This window comes from Saccopteryx bilineata, chromosome 1, assembly GCF_036850765.1.
Source record: "Saccopteryx bilineata isolate mSacBil1 chromosome 1, mSacBil1_pri_phased_curated, whole genome shotgun sequence".
Taxonomy (NCBI): Eukaryota; Metazoa; Chordata; class Mammalia; order Chiroptera; family Emballonuridae; genus Saccopteryx; species Saccopteryx bilineata.
Genome location: NC_089490.1, coordinates 30,430,138 through 30,452,832, shown reverse-complemented (window position 1 = coordinate 30,452,832; position 22,695 = coordinate 30,430,138). Strand labels below are relative to the sequence as shown.

Genomic DNA, 22,695 nt, shown 5'->3' with positions numbered 1-22,695 from the left:
GAGGATCCAAATAAGAAGGCGGCCATGTGTAAAGAGGGCCTTCCCCCTGATCCCAGACCATACTGGGGTCTACCTCAGACTTCCCATGCTCCAGAACTGTGCAAAAGAAATGCTTCTTGTTTAAGACAGGCGGTCTGTGGTACCTTGTCACAGCAGCCGTAGCCCAAGCAGACTAAGCGATAAAGGATAGAGATATAAAGAGACAGAGATAGAAACATACATGTAGACATTCCTTTTTTCCCTTTTTTTACATTTTTCCAACAAGCGTTTATTACTAGTTAAGCCATGATTCAAGATCCAGGGTGGGGTGGGCTCTGGTCCCCCCTCACCTCCCTGGGACAAGGGTGGAGGACAGGGGCCAGGGGAGGTGGAGGCAGTTCAGACCTTCCCAGAAAATGAGCCTTCTGCCTTGTGGTCATCCCAGGCCAACACCCAGGATAGGGGCAGAGGGACTTGTGCACATGCCGGTGCCATCCCCCCATGGAGACATCAATGCCCCCTGAGCGGCCACTGCCGGGTCACAGTGGGGGAAGTCCAGGTAGTCCACCAGCAGTTCCTGGTCCGGCTCTGGCGGGGAAGCCACTGTTGAAAGGGCCGCCTGGTAGTTCTTGCCTGGGATCTCAATGTCTGCTGCTACTCCTGAAGACGCCCCTGGATCAGCTGGCAGCTCAGTGTGCCCTCCAGCAAAGGCCAGATGGAGACATTTCTCGGTCTCTATCTCGTGTTTTTCTGCTTGCATCCTGCGATTAAGAGACATTCTGATTCCATTGCCGTCCCTTACGTGATTGCTGAACAACTTCATAGGGGGTGTTCATTTCTCTAAATATTTCTTCAGGGCAGCTATGGTCGTCGTCCCGTGGAGAGACCTGGGACAGTTGGAGCTTACTACCCACTGACACCCAGAAGCCTTTCTCTGATCGAGGAATAGGAGCTATTCAGAGGGATGAGGAGCAATCAATGAACAACTCTGAGTTGATGCTCTCCCCTCCCTCCCTTCCTGTCTCTCTGTCTCTCTCTCTCTCACTAAAATTAAAAAAAAAAAAAAAGGATTTTCAGAGGCACTTCAGAGAGCAGGGCACCTGCAGCTCAACCCGGGTACCCTGAGAACCCTCAGACTGGCCTCCATGGACGGGTCTCTCGTTTCCCTCGTGGGTAAAGATATTGAGGACAAGGCACTCATGTCAGAGCCCTGGGTAATAGGCAGTAAGGCTCTTGGCCCTTGTCTGCCAGAGATACCAGGAGAGTGAGATGTTGTAAATAAATAAATAAATAAATAAATAAATAAATAAATAAATAAATAAAATAAAAGGTAGCAAATTCAGCTGAAAGAAGGACCTGCCTGGAGGTGGGTTCAGAGCAGGTGAAACTTCAGATATTACCTGAGCTGTATCAAAAATATGTGACGGAACTTTACAGCAAACCAATCGAGGAGGTCATTTACCCCTTAGAGACCCAGGAGTCTGGCCTGTGGTGGTGCACTGGGTGAAGTGGCGGCCTGGAATGCCGAGGTCGCTGGCTCCGGGCCCTGGGTCAAGGCACACACCTGCTCCTTCCCCATCGCCTTTCTGTCTTTCTCCTCTCTTTAAAATAAATAAATAAAAAATTTTAAAATAAAAAGAGAGAAAAAGAAAGAAAGGAAGAAAGAGAAAGAAAGAAAGATAGAAAAGAAAGAAAGAAAAAGAGAAAGAAGGAGGGAGGGAGGGAGGGAGGGAGGGAGGGAGGGAGGGAGGGAGGGAGGAAGGGGAGAAAGGTAAGAAAGAGAGAGAGAGAGAGAGAAGAGGAAAGACGGGGAAAGCTTTCTAAAATTCAGGAAAGCATGAACAGTGTAAATTGGAAGCTCAGCTCCACCAGGCAGAGGACTAAAGACATGGGGAAAGAGTGGCGACAAACAGCTTCCCTCTGCAAAAGTTGGAGTGATTATCTCCCATGGGGGTGGGGGAAGCTCAAGGAAACTCGGTTGGCAGCTTTGTCAATTGAGAGAAAGCTCCACAAGCTTAGAAAAAAAATATGGCCACAACAGGCAAAAATTAGCTGTGGCAAAAGTTTAAATTCTGGCCTTCCCCTAGCGGCACTGTAACGGGCTGATTCATGTCCACACCCTAATGTCTGGACCTGTGCTCGGGTTATGTTACTTGGCAAAAGGGATTTCACAGATGTAAATAAGGTTATGGATCTTGAGGTGTTTTGGATTAACCAGGTGAATCCAATCTAATCACTTAAGCCTTTAAAAGCAGAGAGATTTTCCAGCTGGAGACAGAGGGCTAGAGCTGAAGAGGAAGTCAATGAGCTTCCAAATGTGACAAGGGTTCGCTGCATTATTACTGGCTCAGAGATGGAGGCTCCACGTGCAAAGACCTAAGAACGGCCTCAGGAAGCTACAGCCAGCTCCCAGTTAATAGTTAGCAAGGAACAAGGACCTCAGCCCTACAACTGCAAGGAACTGGATTTAACTAACCTGGATTTAACAACAACTACAGAAGCATGTAATAAGCCTCCCCAGAAGAGCTCATTCTGTCCACACTCTGATGACAGCCTCGTGAACCCTGGAGCAGGGCAAGCAGCTGAGCTCACTCAGCCTTCTAACCCAGTGGTCCCCAACTTTTTTGGGCCATGAACCGGTTTAATGTCAGAAAATATTTTTGTGGACCGGCCTTTAGGGTGGGACGGATAAATGTATCACGTGACCGAGACAAGTGTCAAGAGTGAGTCTTAAATGAATGTAACAGAGGGAATCTGGTCATTTTTAAAAAATAAAACATCCTTCAGACTTAAATATAAATGAAACAGAAATCATGTAAGTTAGTTATTCTTTCTCTGTGGACCGGTACCAGTTTGTGGCCCGGGGGTTGTGGACCACTGTTCTAACCTACAGGACTATAGGATTGGAAATGCATGTTGTTTTAAGGCCCCGAGTGGGGGGGAATTTGTTTAACAGCACCAGGAAACTAATGCCCCTGTGTAAAGCCAGTAGCCACGGCCACCATCACAGCAGCCTGGCCCATGCAGGTTCGCATTGGATTCGGACAGTCGGTAAAAAAACAAAGGAGCCAAAAACTGGTAAGCCATCATCTTTAATCCTAGCTTGCACCCGGCGGGCAAGTAAAAACACACACAGGGCTCCAAAACCCACTCACATTCAGTGCTCACAAAGCTACTGACTTATCTGAGTTTCCTAGAATCAAAGGTTTCTAGCTCATCAGACTTATTCACCTCTGTTCCCCATCTCCTTCCTTCTCCCTGCACAAACTCTGCACTAACTCTCTTCTCACTCAACACTCCGCCATCTTGGCTGCTTCTCCTGGCCTCCTCCACATGGCCTTTCTCTGCTCTCCTCTCTGCTCTAATGTTAATCTCAGGAACCAAGAGCGCAAGCTCCCGTTCTGCCTCCATTTTATAGTGTAGATTCATAACCTTTAATCCAATATACAAAACAGGGAAGTCTTTAATACAGAGTCACCTATCTGAGGCATGATTGGATTGCACCACCCCACATCAAAAAGGGTGGGAAAGGCTTAGTCCTAAAACCAAGCCCCAGGCTACAAGGATCCTGCCTGCCCACAACCCTCAGAGACACACATTAATATCACCTGGGCGATGGCCTCCACGTGGGCAGCGCCATCTTTAACAAGTGAGCATAATATATTTTATCTGCCCAACACCCTGCTAATCAAGCAGCCCTGGGCTCAGGCCCCAGAGAATTGGACCACCCCCTGTATCATCAGCAGGAGTAGGGGTGAGCAGTGAGGACTCTGGAATCCAGGGTCACATGCAGCTTTGACTCAGCTTTCAAAACACCTGACCCCTGCATAGCATGGCTGCAGGAGATTTGCGATCTCCCTTTGTATAAGTCATTTTGAGGTATAATTTTTTAGTTTAACTACTATTATTTAATTGATGCTACATTGGCTCTGATAAAATTATAATTCCTAAAGCAGTATGTTTCAAATACAGGAATGGGCAAAAGTAGGTTTAAAGTTGCATTATATTAATACAATAATTAATAAATAATAATACCAAAATAAGCTGTTTCACACACTCAGAATTATAAATCTGCTTTGCCTACCCCTGTATAAATGGTGGTTATAACTCTTATGTATACATTATTTCCAATCAGTGAGCCTGTAAAGTATTGATCATACAAATATTGTATTCTGCTTGAAATTAAGCCCTGACCAGTTGGCTCAGTGGTAGAGCATCAGCCTGGTGTGTAGAAGTCCCAGGTTTGATTCCTGGTCAGGGCACACAGGAGAAGCGACCATCTGCTTCTCCACTACTCCCTTCCCACTTTTTCCCCCCACTCCCAACCTGCAGCCATGGCTCGAATGAGCAAGTTGGCCCTGGCACTGAGGAGGGTTCCATGGCCTCACCTCAGGTGCTAAAATAGCTTGGTTGCCAAGCAACAGGGCAGTGGCCTTGATGGGCAGAACATCGGCCCCAAACAGAGGTTGCCGGGTGTTGGGCAGATAAAATGTATTATGCTCACTTTGTTAAAGATAACATGAGGAGGCCATCGCCCAGGTGATATTAATGTGTGTTGGGGTGGGCTAAAGGCAGGCGGAATCCTTGTAGCCTGGGGCTTGGTTTTGGGATTAAGCCTTTCCTACCCTTTTTGCTGTAGGGTGGTACAATCCAATCATGCCTCAGAGAAGTGACTTTGTATTAGAGACTACCCTATTTTGTATATTGGATTAAAGGTTGTGAAGCTACACTATAAAATGGGGGCAGAACGGGACTTGGCTCTTGGTTCCTGAGATTATCATTAGAAGAGAGAGCAGAGGAGAGCAGAGAAAGGCCACGTGGAGGAGGCCAGGAGAAGCAGCCAAGATGGCGGAGTGCTGAGTGAGAAGCCAGTTTGTGCAGAGTTTGTATCTGGGATAAGGAAGGAGATGGGGAACTGAGGAGAATAAGGCTGGTGAGCTAGAAACCTTTGATTCTAGGAAACTCGGATAAGTCAGTGGCTTTGTGAGCACTGAGTGTGACTGGGTTTTGGAGCCCAGTGTGTATTTTTACTTGCCCGCCGGGTGCAAGGTAGGATTAAAGGCTATGGCCCACCAGTTTTTGGCTCCATGGTTTCTTTATCGACTGTCCGAATCCAATGCGAACCTGCATGGGCCGGGCTGCTGTGATGGTGGCCCTGGCCCTGGCCCTGGCCCTGGCTTCTGGCTCTACACCGGGTAAATCCCAGTCAGGGTGCATATGGGAGTCTGTCTCTCTGCCTCCCTGCCTCTCACTTGATTAAATAAATAAATAAAAATAAAGGTCTATTATTACTTAACTACTTTTGAACTTTGACATGACCAGGTGGAGACATTTGCAAGAATAAAAGCCATTTCTATATCATAAGAGCTGTTATTAGAAATTGTAAAGGTAGGCTAATATTTACCTTAAAAAAAATTATGGGTGTTTAAAACAACACACACATGCTTGTGTATGTACACACACACACACACATAGATGACAACACCACTACCAGGTAAACTTTTTTTAATTAATATTTTTATTATTACTAACTCATCGATTACATTAGAAGAATTTTGCAACCATTTATTTCTTTGTTCTTCAATTTCTTTTTAGTCTTTATCTTGTTGAGGATGTTTTTCTCTTTAAATGTTTCTAAATTTTATAGAATCAAAATAAGTTCTCCCTTTATTGAAAAAAAACAAAGAGCCTTCTTGAGTTTTTGTTATGTCTAGCAACATGCTTGGTACTGGAGAACCAAGATGACCATGTGTGGGAGAGGCGGGAGGGAGAAGAGGTTGGGTAGACAGACGTGTAAACAAATTATTGCTGGATGACGCAATACGTGAAACCACAGGGGAATGCACAGAGCCTCATGGGATTGCCACAGGAGTGGCAAATCCTATCTGGAGGAGTCAAAGCAGAAAGGCAGACTTTCGGCTCAGTTTTTAAAAAGATTTAGAAATTCAGTGTTACTGTGGATCATATACTATGTTCAAAGAGTCTTATAAAGTCTATACATTTGCCTCTCCTGAATTTTGCCCAGAATTTAACTAATGTTGTCACCTAATTGCCTCTTCTATGGAAAGTAGAGTTTAACCTGAGAGTCGAAAGACTGCAATTTTGTACCTTGGTCAAGCATTTTCTAAACAATGATTTAGAAAATGGTTACAACCAGGCAGTGACACAGTGAATAGAGTGTTGACCTGGGACACTGAGGACCCAGGCTTGAAACTCCAACGTATCTAGCTTGAGTGTGAGGTTGCCAGCTTAAGTGTAGGATCATGGACATGACCCAATGTTCACTGGATTGAGCCCAAAGGTCACTGGTTTAATGGCCAAGGTTGCTGGCTTGAGCAAGGTGTGACTGGCTTGAGCAAGAGGTCACTGGCATCGCTGGAGCCCCTCATCAAGGCATCTGAGAAGCAATCAATAAACAACTAAGGTGCCGCAACTGTAAGTTGATGCTTATCTCTCCCTTCTCTCTCTCTCTCTCCTTCACTCTAATATGTATAATATATGTATATGTATATGTATACATATATAGTTATATTTTATATATATGTATATATACTATACATTTATACATTTTGTGTGTGTGTGTGTGTGTGTGTGTATAATTATACTGAGGGTTAAGGCTCTGATATGACAGTGTTCCTCAGACAGTATTTTCTAACCTATACAGTTGAAATTACAGCTCAAAATCTGGAGACTGAAGAAACAGAAAGAAAGAGAGCACCCAAATGTGCAATGTCAGGAGGCTCAGGGCTGGGGAGGCAGCAGACGGCAGTGTCATGTGATGCATTCTCACCTCCACTCTGCTCCTAGAAGACGGTCATCACCTCCTCCCTGATGAAAAGAGAGAGAAGGACATTGGGGAAGGCAGCGCAAGAAGGGAAGAGGAGAGGGAAGAAGAAAGGTGAAGAAGAGCGGTGGTGGAGGGGACAAGCGGGATTTGTGAATAAGGAAGCCCTCGCCTAATGGGTGTCAGTGGGAGTCCTGCAGCCCCTGAGATGGGAAAGCAGCGTGGATCTGATTTGGTAGGCATTGTGGAATGCATGCATGGCATGGCCCCACAGCTCAAAGAACAGTCCTGCATCATATTACGGTCTAATTAATTCAGATAGGTGACAATTCCAGAACCCGACTCCGTTTTTCATGGTAACACATAGATGTGTGTTGTTGGTTTTTTTGCTTGCTTTCCATATAAGCTGAATGTAAAGCCAGTAGCCACAGCCACTATCACAGCAGCCTGGCTCATGCAGGTTTGCATTAGATTCAGACAGACGGTAATGAAACAATGGAGCCAAGAACTGGTGGGCCCTCATCTTTAATCCTAGCTTGCACCCGGCAGGCAAGAAAAAACACATACTGGGCTCCAAAACCCACTCATATAGTGCTCACAAAGCCACTGACTTATCCGAGTTTCCTAGAATCAAAGGTTTCTAGCTCGCCAGACTTATTCACCTCTGTTCCCCATCTCCTTCCTTCTCTCTGCACAAACTCTGCACAAACTGGCTTCTCCTTCAGCACTCTGCCATCTTGGCTGCTTCTCCTGGCCTCCCCCACATGGCCTTTCTCTGCTCTCCTCTTTTATGCTAATCTCAGGAACTGAGTGAAAGAGCAAGCTCCCATCTGCCCCACTGTATAGTGTAGATTCAAAACCTTTAATCCAATATACAAACAAGGAAGTCTCTGATACAAAATCACTTATCTGAGGCATAGTGGGATTCCTCATGAGAGTGCACCACCCCACATCAAAAAGGGTGGGAAAGGCTTAGTTTTAAAACCAAGCCCCAGGCCACAAGGATCCTGCCTGCCCACAGCCCGCCCTCAACACACATTAATATAATCACGCCCATCCCAAGTAAGAAGGGCAACTAATATCACCTGGGCAACAGGCTTCCACGTGGGCAGCGCCATCTTTAACAAAGTGAGCATAATATATTTTATCTGCCCAACACTGAATATTCCAGTTATGATGCTAAAATAAAAGGGGAAATGTATGTTGCTTTGTTGACTTTTTTTCTCATCGGGGGAAGATTATACATTGTTTCGCTAATAACTTTAGTTTATTTCTCACTAGAGAAAACACCTCTTTTGTGTTAAGGCCACTCATGATGTGTGAGTCACACACAGTCTTGTATCATTCCGTGCTTCCAGACGTCACATTTGTGCAGTGCACATACGGCTGCAAGCATTTGACTCATCATAGGATTTTAACTGTAGTTGGCCGGGATCAGTAATATCAAACTACATAATTTCCATTTACTCTTTCATTTTTTCTTTATGTTTCGGTTGGGGCGTTATATTTTTAATTGTGTGTATATTTGGGTTCTATTATCTGTGAAAATCATTTTAAGATAGTTAAGGGAGTTTTGAATGTTTTTTGTTAGACTGGAGGTATTGAGGGTGACGGGGTTGAACCCCTGCCCTAGGAGCAGTTCTGGCCCATCCTTTATCCCTTCTGCTCTTGACCACCTCACCTGTAGGAGCTGCTGACCTGAGGAGCTCCCAGAACAAGTGTTGGGCTCTAGCCCTTTCTTTCCTGGGTCTCTAACATCCTCCCCCCAAAATGTATGTTCTGTAAGTATGACAGAAGACCTACAAACTGCCACTATCACTCATTTTATTATATAATGGCACTATAAAAAATAAAACAGTTTTTAGGAAGATGTGATATTTTTAGTGAGTGGGCCTATTCGGAGAAAATAAAATAGGTTAAAAATGGTACCCACATGGCTTTGATCATTCAAAACTTCAAAGCTCTATAACAAATTTCAATCAAAAATTCCCAGAGCTGGACTCCAGAGACCATCCTAATTCTGTCCCCTTCTGGCAAAGGTGGTCCGGCAACCTTGGGCAAGTACACAGAGCCAGCTTTTGCATTTGCTGAAAAGGGTGTGAAAAACACTGGTTTTCTTTCAGTGAGAAAGATATTACAACCTTTAGATCCAAGATGGCGGTGTTTCGCAGGCAGAAAGCCAACAGAGTCATGATTAAAGTAAAGACTTTGCAGACGGACCACCTGGCTTCATAACCTTAGCCCTGACCCTCACCTGCCTTGTGACCTCAGGCAAGTTTTACTTACAGCAGTCATTCCGGTTCCTTAGCTGTAAAGTGAGGACAGCAGTGGCGCCTGTCTCAAAGGGACAGTCCTTGTGAGAACAGAGTCATCTGTCAAGCACCTAAAGGAGTGTTTGCCCATAAGAGTCACATAATAAATGTTAGCTATTCTTCCTCTTCTTCCTGGGAGATTTCCTTCCTCTGACTGTACAGTGGGCCCATTGTAACCGTGGAGCATTGCAGAATGACTTTCGCAGTGCTGGGCAAGTCTGCTCCACCAGGTACTGGGTGTTCTCTTCAACCATGTCATCAAGCACAGATCAAATTAGAGGGGAAAGCTCTACAGGAGAACAAAGACACCAGAGAATTACCCTTTGGCAGGCACAGACTAAGACAAAAGCAGTTGTGTGAACACTAGCCATATATTCAGAAGCGTCCGGACAATGCAGTGCTTTGTTATATTTCATGAGTTCATAGAACCCAGAGAAGCTAATACAGTAGAACAACAGCTGACATATCAAGTTTTTCAGTCATATTATCAGTTGCTGACACTTGGCCAAACTGCCCTTGGCATCGGCTCTGAAGTCACATAACAAAGCAAGGGAAAGCCTGAAAATGATCACTTCCATTTGAGTTTGAGTCCCAGATTATCTGAAAGATAATCCAAAATAAAACCAGCAGCTAGCCTCTGCGTATGACGACGGGATTGTTGAGTTTATTCCATTATTGAGGTATCTAAGGAAAAGAGGAAGGTGCTTAACAAACATGAGCAGAGAGAGGGGAGCTCTACAGAATCTGGGCTGTTATTTTATGTCAGCCCTACGCTGGTATATTAGTTTTCTAGGACTGCCATAACGAATGGCCACAAAAAGGGTGGCTTGGCACAATAGAAATGTATTCTTTCACACTTCTGGAACTGGAAGTCCAAAATCAAGGTGCTAGCAAAACTGGTTCCTTCCAGGGGGTCCTGAGGGAGAGCCTGTTCCATGCTTGTCACCTAGCTTCTGGAAGTTAGCAGCCATCCTTGGTGTTTCTTGGCTTGTAGCTACACCACTCCAATCAGTGACTGTCTCTCTGTGTGTCTGTGTTTTCACATGGCATTCTCCTCTATGTGTATTTGTATCCAAATTTCCCTCTTTTACAAACCTGAGTCATATTAAATTAGGGCCTACCTTAATGACTTGATTTTACTTGATTACATACACCAAAAGCCTATTTCCAAATGTGACATTCACAGGTACTGGGAGGTAGGATTTCAACATATCTTTTGGGAGGCCACAATTCAGCCAATGACAGGTGGTGAATTGGCTAATTGCTGGAAAAAAAATTTAGAGTTAATAAAGTTCTGCCCATCGGTCTGAACATCTTCATTCCATAGATAAGGTACAACAAACATGTTGAACCTTTGGACTTGATTCTTTGAGTAGCGAGTCACATTTCACTCAAGTTCCGTTTAGGTGTTTTTCAGAGTTTTTAGGAGAAAGGGATTTGCCTTTGTCTCTATATCTATTAACTCTTTATATAGGTAAGTCAAACTGGAGAAGGAAAAACTACAAAAGCAGTTTAGCTGATCATTGTTGCAATGAAGAAAGAAAGAACACAGGCCATCGAAGGGAAGATACTCAACTCTTCTTACCAGAAGCTGACTACGTGCAAAAAAACTTCACTAGATGGGAGGGAAAAACAGCAAATGGGGGTCCCCCTCTTTAAAGAAAACTTGAAACAACACATTCCAACTCTTCTGTGTCTTAAAAGAAGGCAGGTAGTTTGGGTTAAGGCTGTTAGCTTCCAAAGTTACAAATGCGAGGCAGAAGGAAGTGACAATGATTTTCAGGTCTGTGCAGGCAAAATGGCCTCTCCCCTCCCTATCCTTTAGGAAGAGACAATTAAAAACAAAAAATTGCTCATGGAAATCATGAAACTTATCTGTTCATTTATTTATACCATGGGTCTGCAACCATGGCCCACATGCCAAATCTGATTGCTCCCTGATTTGTGGATAAGGTTTTACTGGAACACAGACACAGCTATGTTTTAATTGTCTATCACCGCCTCCCACTACCATGGCAGAAATGAGTGCTGCCAGCTAAGCTCAAAATATTTACCATCTGGCCCTTAACAGAAAACGTTTGCCCAACCTTTATTTGGATTTAGGGGTTTAGAAACAAAAGAATGCCACTAGACACCAAACACCCTACACATGAATTATAAGCAGCAACTTGCAGTGAAGCCGTTTATTTGACAATTTCTATGAGCTTAGGGGTAAAGCTTGTCGTTAGCATCTATTGATACAAACCAGGATAGGGTTTAAACAACGGCAAACTCCTAGTAATCATAAGAATAGGGATGTCACATAGTACTATTAGCTTGGTTGGTTAGAACATCATCCTGATGTGCAAAGGTTGTGAGTTCTATCCCTGGTCAGGGCACGTACAGGAACAGAACAATATTTATGTCTCTCTCTGTTTCTCTCCTTTTCTTTCTCTCTAAAATAGCTAAATAACTTTTTAAAAAGGAATCAGAATCCCAGAACTAAGGTAAAAGACTGAATCACAGTCCAGTATATCCTTAGGCCTGAAGCAAAGATAAAATCCTGAAATTGGAGATGACTGCTATTGTTATCATTGTACCTTGTCCCCTTCTTTGCCTGAGTCACTAAAGCACCGAAGAAGACACCCGAACACTGCTGGAGACCTCTTCACAGAGTTCCCCCGAGAACCCCAGACACCGGGGCTCTACAAAAAGCGCCTGCCTTTTCCCCTGAGGGGCTAAGGCCTCTGCAGGCCTCTGCACACCTTCCCATGCCTCCTGCCCTAATCTGCTGCGCCCATATTCTCAACTCGATCTGCCCTTCCAGCCCCCGCCCCCATGGATGAGTGCCTCCGTTAAACTGTCTGGCTGGCTTCCCATCAGATCACCTTTGAATAATCTAGGCTCTGTGGCAAAAGTGCCAGACCTGATCCGTTCCAGTCTGTTCTGACCTCATCATTTTTTCCCTAAGGGCGCAATGCCCCGTCTCTACCACTAAGCCACGGGGACTTCTAGGATGTATGTTGGCTGTTCCCTTTTGGCTGAACCTGTTTTTTCCATGACAGCTTCATCTTAGAACATAATAGAAACAGAAGGATCTGATAATCCTTTGTGTCTTAAGAAAATAAGTCAATTAGCAAATATGCAGCCACTTAGAAGAGTACCTGCTGATAATAAACACCCAATGTATGGAAGCTATTATTTTAGCAAGGTCTAAACCAATGATTATAGTTTCTTCAGTGCTATAATGTTCAGAAAGCTTCTGGAACTGGATATCTATTTTCTTTTCTTTTTTGTCACAGAGAGACAGAGAGAGGGACAGACAGGGACAGACAGACAGGAAGGGAGAGGGATGAGAAGCATCAGTTCTTCCTTAGTTGACTACTTTCCCATATGTGCCTTGACCAGGGGGCTACAGCCGAACGAGTACCCCTTGCTCAAGCCAGCGACCTTGAGCTCAAGCCAGTAACCTTGGGCTTCAAGCCCAACGATCTTTGGGCTCAATCCAGCAACCATGGAATCATGTCTATGATCCCATGCTCAAGCCAACAACCCCACACTCAAAATGGTGAGCCCATGCTCAAGTTGGCAACCTTGGGGTTTCAAACCTGCATTCTCTGTATCACAGTCTGATGGTCTATCTATTGTACCATCACCTGCTTAGGCATTTTTAAGAATAGGTTTCATCTTCAGGTTGGTAAAACTCTAGTTTTATCTAGTATGACTTAAATATTTATCTCCCTTTTTTTCTAGGTGAGAGGAGGAAGATAGTGAGGCAGGCTCCTGCATGTACCCCCAACCAGTGGGGCCAATGCTCAAGTACTGAGCTATTTTTAGTGCCTGAGGCTGATATGCTCCAACAAAGCTATCCTCAGCACCCAGGGCAATGCTTAAACAAATTGGGCCACTGGCTGTGGGAGGGAAAGAGGAAGAGAAGGGGGAGAGGGAGGAGCAGAAGCAGATGATCACTTCTCCTGGGTGCCCTGACCAGGAATTCAACCTGGGATATCCATATGCTAGCCAACTCTATATCCACTGTGCCACTGGCCAGGGCCTGAATATTTCTCAATTACTGCTTTCAGATGAAGAGGAAAGGCTTGAGAAATTTGCCTGTTAGGTAGAATGAGATGGTAAGTATACTTGTATTTATTTTTCTTATTTATTTTAAGATTTTTATTATTGATTTTTAGAGAAAGGAGAGAGAGAGAGAGGGAGAGAGAGAGAGAGAGAGAGAGAGAGAGAGAGAGAGAGAAAGATAGGGTGGAAAATGAGAAGCATCAACTCATATTCTTCTCATATGTGCCTTGACCAGGCAAGCCCAGGGTTTTGAACTAGCGACCTCAGCGTTCCAGGTCAGTGCTTTATCCACTGCGCCACCACAGGTCAGGCTCTTGTTTTATTTTTAATCCTCCAAAATTCAGTTTGACCAACAATAGGTGATCCTTGGACTTTTACAAGCTTTGTCTAAAACAGAAGCAGCCTGACCTATTTGGGAGAATTATTTTTTCCCAAATACTAGCATGGAAAGAATTGCTAACCATGACAGACAGCATATTCATCCAGCACAACTCATAGCAAGGATCATCTATTTTAATGTGCTACTAAATTTTCCGTGGTTATGATGTGCTCACTGTTTACTGCTGATTTCCTGAGCTTCAGGTTTCTCTGTTAGTGGTTTCTTGCTCTTCAACCAACTGGCCTTGGGAGACAGGGCTACAGGGAGTGTGATAGAAACCAGCAAAGATGCCAGTCCCCAGCAACAGCCGGACTGGGAATGGGCCTCTTTCAAAGATCATTTGGAACAAACACATGCCGTACTGTTCCTGACACGACCTGTCAGATGTCTGCTCCAGAAGCAGCAATGTGTGGTTAATAACAATGAATGGGCCTGTAGAGATCAGTCCAATAATTTTATAGCCACTAAGAAATTAAGACAGTGGGCATGATTCCAGGTATGAGATCACTGTGATCCTTAGAGTCAGGTCTCATTTAGAATAACTGGAGTTGGGCCCATACTGGCCTGCAGGTAAAGGGCACCCAGAGATTGTTTGTTTGATGCAAAATCCAGAAGATTCCTTATACAGGTACTTGCTTTATTGTTGAGCTTATTATGCAACATCATAAATATTTATCTGTATTCCCCATTCAACTATGAGCTCCTGAAGATTAATGATTATATACATTTCATGTTTAGATCCTCAATGCCCATCAATTAATCAATTTATTAGTCAATTAATCATTCAATCTTAGGTTAAAAGAACACTACGTTACAGTGTTAGACCAAATAGTTGAGACACTAATGGGGTCATAGGGAATCCTTCAGGGTGGTATCTTTCTCTCCCTTACCTCATTCTCTGGGGTCATCCCCAAATGGACTGGAGATATTGGGCCTGCTTTTGCCTTAAAACTAAAAGGCTCTGGACGCAGAGCCCTAGAAGGACACTTAGGACTAATGAAACCTCCCACTCACCTGCCAGGTTATATGACCTCCCTCCAAGCCTAGATGGAGGGATTCACGCAAATGCATGTTGTCATCTATTCATCGTCCTCTCCAGGAAGGAAGAAGATTTCTTTCATATCTGTGTCCTTGAACGTTTTAGTCTCATCCGACCAAAGCACTGACCATCCTAGTACTTGCAGTGGCCCCTTGAACAAGCACCTGGGATGTATGGCTGGCTCATCAAGTCCTACCTTCTGTAACTTACAACCATAGTATGGACAGTAGGACCAGAGTCTTTGCAATAGAAGTGACCAGCCTGCCATTTATCAGAGAACCAAGACCCCTGCGAGGTCTTTCCATTATCTATCCCTTTGAATAATAGTCTTTTTATGTTTTTCTTTTCAGTGAAAACAAATTTGCTTTTCGTTTCCTCAATCTTAGTCTCTCACTCTAGTGCTCTTTATGAAGCTATTTACAACCCACCAGTTCACATCTGAGCCTGACATTCTGGACTCTGACCTCTGGTCACATATTTGATACAAGATGATGAGTATACACACGATAAGAACCAGAACAGCACACCCAGCCCTTACAAGTCACCATGTGGGTCAGGCGGAACTATTTGATTGAAACAGAAATAACCTTACACACTACATTCCCCTCATTAAACTGCGTATAAAATGGGGGAGGAATATAAAGGAGGGAACAGAGGAGAACGAATTATGAAATATGCTGGCATGAAGACACCTGCGTGTGGAGAAACAAATTATTTGACTACCCCCAAAAATGATGCCCAACCTCTTTGGAATTCTGATGCCCTATCATTATCTACGTCTCAAGTCCTAATATGACTGCCTCCACTCCTGCACTTACATGCAAAACATTATAAAGCATGGGTTCATTTTTTTTAATGAATGTGAATTAACTTGACTTTTATTGCAAGCATTTTACAGTGTCCCTTGAAACAACTTGCAACACCTTGGCTGAAAGGAACTCCATCTTTTAAAATAAACTTGAGCTGTTGAGTAGCTGTTACGGCCCTGTACTCGCTAGATGAGCGTTACTGCAACAGTCCTAGGAACTAGCACAGAGTCATTGTAACCTCTGCCTGGGAGACACTGAGAGAGAGGGAGAGTTCCCAGGAGGTATAGACATACTCCCTCCAAAGGTATTCCAGGACATCTACTCACATCCTTCCAATAACTCCCCTTTACTGGAGCTAGTTTCAGTCCTTGCAAACAAATGATCTTTGTCCGGATCATGCTGCATTGGCACTCAGTGAAAGGATACGTGGAGACCAGTAAAAAGCTTTGAGAGGCCCATCATCTACCTTCTCTCTTCTGACCGTCAGAGCACAGCCCCTTGGGGCAGGCATGAGGGGCAGGGAGACTTAGTGATTCCTCGGCTCAGGAATCACTGCTGGGCCGTCTCATCTTACTATAACGGATCTTACACTCTCCTCCCTAACAGAGCCATCTCCCCACATTGGAACATTGTAACTCTGGATAAGAGGGGGTATTTTGTTTGACTTCTTTGACTAGTATCTTTGGATAGGACAGAGGAAAAAGAGACATTATATAACAAGGAGAAGAAAAATGAAATCAAGCACAGAGAATTGTGGCAAATATATTCCCAAACATGCTCCATTCAACAAAGCACATAGAAGAAAAGACCCTGGATTTAGAAGAAGACTGTTCCATGAGATTAATACCTCCTGGGCTTTTCAACAAACACATCTCCGCTCTATAGACCAGTCTGGCACCCTCATTTCTGCTATAAACCAAGCTCCACTTGGTCTAGTGGTAAGGGGAAAAGGTGAAGTTTGAAAAAAAATAACTTTCCCCAGCTCCTTTCACTGTCCCATATCCCACTTTATTGGGGTGACTTTCCTGACTTCTACTGCCAGGCACCCACAGTGACTTCATGGCCCTGCTACCTAAGGTCTGGTCAACACACAGTGGTCGATGGCCCATTTCCTCAAGGCCCTGCTTTCTGCCATCAGGTTCATACTGTTTGTTGTGCAGAAAAAGGCTTTGGATTAGACAAACTGACAGCACACAGCTAAGTAGCCCAGTGCCTTCTCTGGGCCTTGGTTTCCTAATGTATAAAACGGTGTATTTCTTCCCTAGTAGGGCTGTTGACAATATCCGATGAGACAACGATTACCAGGTACCGGGCTAGGAACAGGCACGTGGAAGGCTCTACACAGTACACTGTGAGGATCCTGGACTTCTCCACCACCTCCCCAAGGGAACAAAGTACCGTGTCCTTAGAGTTACGGTACAGGTGTCCAAAAGCGTATGGGACTTAAGTTTTCCAGGCAGTGAGAAGAGGGGGGGAGATAGAGGACTTCCGCTCAGGGGGGACTTCTGCGCCCTCCCGTCCGACTGCACCGACTGTGGACCTAGATCCTCAGAGGAGGTTCAGGAAGCCATTCAGCAGAAAGGCTGAGGAAGGTGAGCCGTAGAACTCCACAAAATTCTGCATAGAGGTCAAAGTTGAAATTCTACAGACACAATTGTATTGTGAAAGAAAGATGTGTGAGACAATGGGCATTACAGTTTGGTGAATTTAGCATGGAGACACCTGGAGATGAATATGCTAAGTGAAATAAGCCAGTGAGAGAAGGACAAACACCATGTGATCTCGCTTCTATGTTGAGTCTCATGAACCCAGTAAACTAATGAAGAAAATATATAGAAACAGAGGCGTGGCCACATGAAACAGATGGACAGCTGTCAGAGGCAAGGCAGGGGAAGAGACTGGGGAAAGAGGTGAAGGTGGAGGTGGGCAAAGGTGGGGAAAATGGGGATGAAAAAGACTTTGCTTGGGACGATGGGCACGCAACGCAGAGTGCAGATGGCGTGTTACTGAGTTGTACACTTAAACCTGTATGGTTTTGTGAACCGATGTCATCGCAACAAATTCAATTAATTAAAAAATGAAAATAAAAAGAATTAACTACTGTCTTAGCTGACTTTTAATATACTGAGTTGAAAGACAGTTTAAAGTCATTCTGGTTATTAAATGGTTGGCCAATTCAGAGTTCTTTGGGTGAACTAAAATATCTTTTAACATGTTAAGGGAATTAAATTACTTTTTGTAGAGCTTTAATAATAAAGCCATTTGACTCTTTGGTAGCAAAAACTTTAAATCCATCATTCATTAAAATTAATTTTATTCATTCGATAATTTTTAATCCCTCAAAATAGCAAATTTATGAAGCTTTACTCATACAGGCTAAACAGCCATATCCAGTTAGGGAATTTGAATGAATTTAGCTGGTGCTGTGGCTGGGAATTTCATTCTCTGAAGTATCTTGGAAAATGAAGTCCATGATTGTTCACGTGATGGTAGCAATACACGTGCACATTATTGTCAATCTTTAGTTTGTTGTAGGTTTTTAATTTAACTCATTAGTTAATTTGTTATCCCCACTTAGAAGGTTTTATAAAATATAGCTTGATAATATAAGATACATGTAGGTGTAAAACAAAGATAAGTACATGAAAGAGAACCCAACAAAAAATCAATTGTGTTCTATAGGAAGCTATTGAGTCACTTTGGTACCAACTTTTTAACTCGGTAAGGAAAAAATAGTTTGGCTTTTTTTTTTTTTTCCACAAAGAGTCAGAGGGACAGATCGGGACAGACAGACAAGAAGAGAGAAAGATGAGAAGCTTCAATTCTTTGTTGCGGCACCTTAGTTGTTCATTGATTGCTTTCTCTCTTTTTTTTTTTTACATGTCACTAGCCTGGTGACTGGCTATGCCATAGGGGGCCACAGTCAGTGAATAAGGTCAGTGGTCACTCTTCGAGGACTCTAGCACACTAAGGCCATAGTTGATACCCAAGCGTGACTCTAGCCTCGATGATTGCTTTCTCATATGTGCCTTGACCAGGGGGCTACAGCTGAGCCAGTGACCCCAGGCTTGAGCCGGCAACCTTGGGGTTTCGAACCTGATTCCTCCGCATCCCAGTCCGATGCTTGATTCACTGCGCTACCACCTGGTCAGGCTAGTTTGACTTTTTATAATTATATTTCATTTTTTACTGTATCCAGTTTAAACTTCTTTTATTTGAAGGACATTCTGAAAGTATTTTAGTGTATATCTCAGAGTTTTCTAGTGAGTCTTCTTAGAATCAAAATCAAATCTTATTGTAAAGCTGAATTACTATTTTTCTACCCGATCATTTGAAAACAGAGACTGTCACATGATCAGAAAATCATTCAAGAAAGCAAATCTCCCCAATAATGTGAACTCCTGATAAGTGAGAAGATTTTTTGTTTTGAGTGACTGATACAGAGATACATTTGAACCTATATATTTTTAAGATGGAACATTGCTTGCAAGTTTCTGTTTAAAGGCTTCTAAGACTTCACACATATCCTAACCCTCCACTTAATAAACAAACTATTTTTGTATTTAAAAGATTTTTCCAAGCCTTGGCCAGATAGTTTGGTTGGTTAGAGCTTTGTCTGGAAGTACAGAGTTTGTGGGTTTGATCCCAGGTTAGGGCATATACAGGAACAGATTAATGTCCCTTTCTCTCTCTCCCTTCCTCTCTCTCTCTAAAATCAATAAAATAAACATTAAAAAAGGGGTTTCTCACATAAAGCTTTAGTTTTACCAGCTGCGTGGTTTTATTCCCAACAAAAGCAGTCACCTTGCAAATTCCAGACACACATAGCTATTAAGTAGATTGAGCACTCACAATCTTAGATTTTCTAAATTTTACTTTTAACTATTCTGTCCCATATTCTGTACCACTGAATTATCAACTATCCCCAAAGTTCCAGTGTTTGGGCAAAAATATATACGGAATGCATATTAAATTTTAAAACCATTGATGAGTGGGTAAGTGAAATTAATCCTTTCAGGGGGAAAGTGTAAACACACACACATACACACACACACACCCCTCAGAATTAACCCCTCATAAGTTGAAGAAGCTGGGTATTTATTCATCCACTTTATTAGCCACTGATTAAGGAATACTTTTGCAGCACTAATTGCCTGGCTCTTCTGTCCTTCCAACCTCCTTCAGTGAGCAGAGCAGCCTTCCATGGTCCATGGAAAGAAAGCTCCTAGGCACAGAGGGGCAGCTACTGGCAACTGGAAGTCAGGCTAACCACAATGAAAGCACAGAAGATAGGGGTGGGCACCAATGGCATCTGCTACATACACTCCTTCCTGTCCCTCTTTGCCATTTATACGGTGAAGAAACGGGGTCACCTTTGTCCTGTAGAGTTGCCAACATTCCGGATTTTGCTGATTGCAGCCGCATAGTGTCTCTTAATACATTTGCAGTCCCTTGCATTTCCTGTGCGCTCACCCCCTGATGGATAGTTTGTTATAGACTTGATCTCTGAACAATTCGGCTATTTTAGCAAAAAGACATCATTGATGACAGTGACAGGACTTTTCATTAGCGGATAATGTCCAACTGTCTCTCTCTGCGTGATGTTAGAGATTTAACTAAAGTCCATTATTTCATTAGTGTTCAAGTGTTCTGCTTCTTGTTCATTATTCATTTATTAGCAGGAATACTTCTACGATGGAAAAATTCCCTTCCTCAAATAAATAGGTGATGATGGTTACTCTGAGATACTCTTAGTACAAGAAAGGTAGGATGAATGCTTGATCTGGTCCTGGCATGTGCCCGTTCTCACAGCCCTGCATGGGTTACTGCAAGTTCTTTATGTCCTATGAACTCATAGATTTAAACATATCTGCTCTTTCAATCTATTGCTCAATTTTTTCTATCTTTGGCCACTGATAAACCCATTCAAACTGGCTTCTGAGTCCTTTTTGTCACTACTTTGGGGGTCATTGAAAAGTTCTTGCTTCGTTGTTTAACAGTATGTTCCAGGACCTTCTCGAACTTTCCCTGTCCCAATCTTGAAATTGGCTGTTTCCTCAAGAATCTAGGTTCGTTGAAATAGGAAACAGCGTTAGAGACCACAGTCTGAGTGCTGTGGAGTGCATTGCTACTAGGCTGGTCATGTCTCTAGGCCTTGTTGATGGGTAAAGCTAAGAAACACGTTTGGTGGTGGTGTTATTTGTTTGTTTTTTAAGAGAAATATATTCTGAGCTCATACTGATGTTTTTAATTCAAGTTTGGGATTATAGGGTTTGCACCTCTTTGGTTTTGTATCTTTTTTTCACATTCTAACACCTTGATTTTTAATAATATAAAAACATAATTATTTATTTGCCATATTCTATATCATATACCATAGTTTCAGAATAGCAGTGCTAATATTATTATGAGCAGCATGATAATTGAAAGTCACTTAAAGTATATTTCCAATTCTTTTTCTTCTTAGGTTATATTCCATTGTTTTATACATTAAATTACTGTGTTTTTTTTTTTAAATATTTTATTTATTCATTTTAGAGAGGAGAGAGAGAGAAGGGAGGGAGGAGCAGAAAGCATCAACTCCCATATGTACCTTGACCAGGGAAGCCCGGGACTTCGAACCAGCGACCTCAGTGTTCCAGGTCGACGCTTTTACCCACGGCGCCACCGCAGGTCAGGTTAAATTACTGTTTTTTTAAAGTAGAAATAATTCTTCTCTCTGTAGTTCAGCCACTGACTCATATACACTCTTGATTTTGCTTTCTGTTTTTAGAAATTATTTTTATAATTTTTTTTTTGTTAACTTTAGAGAAAGAGAGAGCAAGAAAGAGGGAGAGAGAGAAAGAAACATTGATTGCTGTTTCCCTTATTTATTCTTTTATTGGTTGATTTTTGTATATGCCCTAACCAGAGATTGAACCCACAACCTTGGTGTATCAGGGACAATGCTCCAAAGCTTTAAGAATTATTTTAAAATTTTAATTTGTTTTTTATGATTACATAAAATCTTTACACGGTTTCAAAGTCCAATTTACACAACAAGGTCTAATCAGAAAGTATAATTTTTATCCATATTTCCTCCCCCCCTCTTCTCAACATAGTTAACCAATTTTTAAATATTTTTTCAGTTTTTTAAATGATGCTCTTCTTTCATTGTTGTGCTTTATATCAATATATTCATATCCCACCACCTTTATTGAATAAATGGAAGCATATTACATATTGTCCTCTATCTGGTCTTTTTAGGTAATAATGCATCCTGCACAGTGTATAGAGGTAACAGCCTATAGAGACACATTCCTCATTTACAGCTGTAAAATTATCCACTGATGGGTGTCAGAGGGCCCCTGTTGGGTTATTTCCAGGATCTTGCTGTTACGAACAGAGTTGCAATGAATATCCTCCTCTAGATTATAAATGACGTTTGAAGTTTCAAAAACATAAATATTCTAAGACCTTATTTTGGAAATTGTTAGATGATTGATGGATCGATTGTTTGTTTAAACTTTTCTTAGTATATGCTAGTTATGATCATATAAATGTGGCTTCTACATTTTCTCATTTTTATCATATAGTAAAACTCCCTTTGTGTCCTCATATATGATGAGTTGCTGCAAATGGTTCTTGGGTGCTTGGAAAAGGTGTAGTGTCTGCTTGTAAGATTAAAGTGTCATATTTATCTACTGAATCAGTCTTCATTTTTCAGTATCCACCAAATCTTGAGAAAGATATGTTAATGCCTCTTACAACAATTATATTTCTGTCCATTTCTCCTTGATTTTTCAGAAACTGTTTTCCTTAGTTAAGTCTACATTACTATTATATAATGGTTCATGAATTTTATATCTTCATTGTGGATTACATATTTTATCAATATAAAGTGATCCTTGTTTTCCCGTCAAATAAATTTTGTTTTGATTGACACTAATATTACTTCCATTGGCTTCTTTTATTCCTTCATCATTTTTCTTCTTCTTCTTTTCTTTTTTTATTATATTGTTCACTCCTTTTTTTTTTTAACCTTCACAGCAAAAGACCAGCTGCACTGTTTTCCGGCTGATACTGGTCTTGAGTCCTGAACCGGGAAGTAGAAAGAACCCTCTCTCAACCTCGAGCAATATTTTCTGTGTCAGGGCAAAGCTTTGACGGCTCCTGACAGGGATTTTCACTTAATGATGTTTCCTCTCAAAATCTGCTGTCACTCAACCTTCACTTCAAGCGTCACAGTTGTGCAGAGTCATCATTTTTCAGTGTCTGGATGAGATCATGGATGTATATATAAAATTAGAAACATTTGTATTAGAAGACATTCCATTTTAAACAGGAAGCCAACTTGT

General features: G+C 42.5%; 1 protein-coding gene and 1 non-coding gene across 2 annotated transcripts in view; one reads left to right on the top strand and one right to left on the bottom strand.

The window, feature by feature from the left end:
* KLHL31 (kelch like family member 31) overlaps positions 1–20,991 on the top strand; it is a 48,006-nt gene extending 27,015 nt beyond the window's left edge. Inside the window, exon 4 of the mRNA XM_066252713.1 lies at positions 20,897–20,991. The gene's annotated coding sequence lies outside the window, so the exon portion shown is untranslated. The remainder of the gene's footprint in view (positions 1–20,896) is intronic.
* On the bottom strand, positions 18,237–18,367 carry LOC136321175 (small nucleolar RNA SNORA3/SNORA45 family). The gene has a single exon (XR_010728463.1). It is a non-coding gene; the product is annotated as a small nucleolar RNA SNORA3/SNORA45 family (small nucleolar RNA).
* Positions 20,992–22,695: the final 1,704 nt, after the last annotated feature.